Here is a 2,749-nt window from a genome sequence, read left to right as displayed (position 1 = left end):
GGACTTGCGAAACAGAAATCCATGAAAATGTGTTTGCAACAGCAATAGCACAAATATAAATATATTTAAGAATTAAGGCCCTTGTCAGGGTTTTCAAAAATAATAAAACAAGAGCGCTTTTTAAAAACTCCACTTTTTATGGTTATGCAGAGACCCGATAATTATTATCACTCAACTGGTGACTCGAGGACTCGACACTTCAGACTTCGTCAGTCATTCATCACTCAACTCCTGCTCTGGACCGCGTCGGGGGTTAAAATAAACAAATGACATTATCCGGCGACGTTGATGGAAAGTGTTCACATATATTTCAAATTTTAACAGTGTTTGGTTGTTGTAAATAGTTTATTTACATTAAGGTAAACAAAGTTAACAAGGTAGAGCGTGAGACTCTTGAGGGAGCTCGGATGATTAAGTGAATAATAATGAATGTAATGAATGATTGTCCATGCGCGCATCCCTTTTATAGCCTGGCTGGTAGTGATGACTTTAGTATCGATGTATCGATTTTTTTTATTTCGATGACTGGTATCGATACATCGATTTTCAAATAAAGTATCGAATTATATTTTGGGCTTTATTTTTTCTTCTAAAGTCACTTTAGTCACTAGATTTTTCTTCAAGCCTTTAGCGCCATCTTTGGCGCTTTCACAGTAATCATACGGACTGTTGAGTAGTTGACAGTTGACCTTGACAGCATTATTTGTTGTTATCGACTTATCGTTAACATGTAAACAACTCTCTGACAAATCTACCCTATTTTCGGCCGAATGGACTCGACCACGCAAATTGGTTTTGCGCGCAGATCACGTGACCGTCCCTTTACACTTTATTCCGAGTCTAAAGTCCATTCATTTTGTATTGAACTTTTCAAGGTCAAATAATTTAAATTTTGGCACTGTAATTATGTTTTGTAAATAGTGACATGCATATAACCAACATAATGTGATTTAGCAATGCTCAATTCAACGTTTACGGTGTTTACCTGCATGTCACTATTTACAAAACATAATTACAAAGCCAAAAAATAAAATTATTTGACCTTAAAAAGTTCAATACAAAATGAATGGACTTTACGTACCTACAACGTGCCTACAACGTACATGTTACGTCGTTGATAGTGATTGACGTTATGACGTTCATCGTTCGCAGTGAACAAAACCGAGACCAGTAAGTAATAATAATAATTTTAATATATTATATTAATTTTTTCATCACTCGGTAATTGAATGAATACTTACAAATCAATAAAAATAATTGTCATTTGTAGGTTTCATTTGCGAATTGCGATTTTGCGGAGTGAACCATTATGGCCACAAAAAGTGAGGTGTGGGATTATTTTGACAAAAATTTTCTTACAAATGAAGCAACGTGTCACTATTGCAAAAAGACGTATCAGACAAGCGGTAATACGTCAAACCTGTGGAATCATTTAAAAAGGGTTCATGACATTGAAAAAGGGGCATCTCTGTCAACAGCTGACACTGTTTCTCTGTTATCAACAGACGATTATCAGGAATTGGAATGGGAAAGTTCCAGTACTTACAGTCACGAAAGAAAACAAAAAGTTTTAGTTTTGGACTCCTATTTTTATAAAAGTTCTAATAAAAAAAAGAAAGAGATTGACAATTTGGTGATTGATATGATTGCTGTAGATATGCAACCATTGTCTATAGTTTGTGATGTGGGCTTTCAACAATTAATTCACAAACTTGACCCTAACTATAAATTACCCTCTAAAACACAAGTAAATGAAGTTTTATTACCACGCCGATATAATGAAATAAAAATTAAACTTAAAGCAATTTTAGAACAAGTAAAGTATGTAAGTTTGACAACAGATTTGTGGACTTCTTCATATTCAAATCTATCGTATCTAACTGTCACAGTTCATTTTCTATATCAGAATAAACTCTTAAGTACTGTTTTGGAAACTAAACATTGTCAAGGTAGCCACACAGCAGAAAATATAACTACCTGCATACAAGTAAGTCATAAGGTATCGAACAAATAGTTTAGATAAATTTATTTTGAATTTTATAGGACATTATTATTGATTGGAATTTGAATACCAAAATTGCAGCAGTAATCACAGATAATGCTGCAAACATGATATTGATGGCAAAAATGTTGAAGATTGAACATTTACCATGTTTTGCACATTCTATTAATCTACTAGTTACTGACGCTATTGGAAATACTATGAAATTAAAGGAAACTTTAAAAAAATGCAGGGATATTGTTGGGTTTTTTAAGAAAAGTACTAAAGCAGCAGATTTTCTTAGAGATGAACAGAAGAGGAGAAATGAACCTGAACTGAAATTAATTCAAGTAAGATTGCGTAATCAATTGTAAATATACATATGTTTTACATTTTTGTTTTAGGACGTTACTACACGTTGGAACAGTACATATTTAATGATTCAAAGAATTTTAAAAATTGGGGACAGTCTGACTGTTGCTATTTTAAATGTTAAATGTAACAATACTCCATTATCATTGGAAGAGAAAACTATCTTGCATGATGTTATGGAAATTTTACAAGTATTTTATAATGCAACAGAAATTATCTCAGGAGATACATATGTTACAAGTTCTCTAATTGTACCTATTATTACAGGAATGTACACTAAGCTTAATGAAGTTGAGACAAGTGCTACATATTCAGGTTCAGAAATAGGCAGAAAATTTATGACTGAGATTCGGAAGCAATTAGATAGAAGACTTGCTTGTTTTGAGGCAAAAACAA

The 2,749-nt window shown here is 32.8% G+C and overlaps 1 long non-coding RNA gene across 1 annotated transcript; it reads left to right on the top strand.

The window, feature by feature from the left end:
- Positions 1–1,092: 1,092 nt before the first annotated feature.
- Positions 1,093–2,525, top strand: LOC138137425 (uncharacterized). The gene is made up of 4 exons (XR_011161728.1): positions 1,093–1,170; positions 1,271–1,987; positions 2,044–2,331; positions 2,386–2,525. It is a non-coding gene; the product is annotated as an uncharacterized lncRNA (long non-coding RNA).
- The last annotated feature ends 224 nt before the right edge of the window (positions 2,526–2,749 follow it).

This window comes from Tenebrio molitor, chromosome 1 (genome assembly GCF_963966145.1).
Source record: "Tenebrio molitor chromosome 1, icTenMoli1.1, whole genome shotgun sequence".
Lineage (NCBI taxonomy): Eukaryota > Metazoa > Arthropoda > Insecta > Coleoptera > Tenebrionidae > Tenebrio > Tenebrio molitor.
Note: the sequence above shows the minus strand (reverse complement) of the source record. Positions and strands in the feature narration are given on the sequence as shown.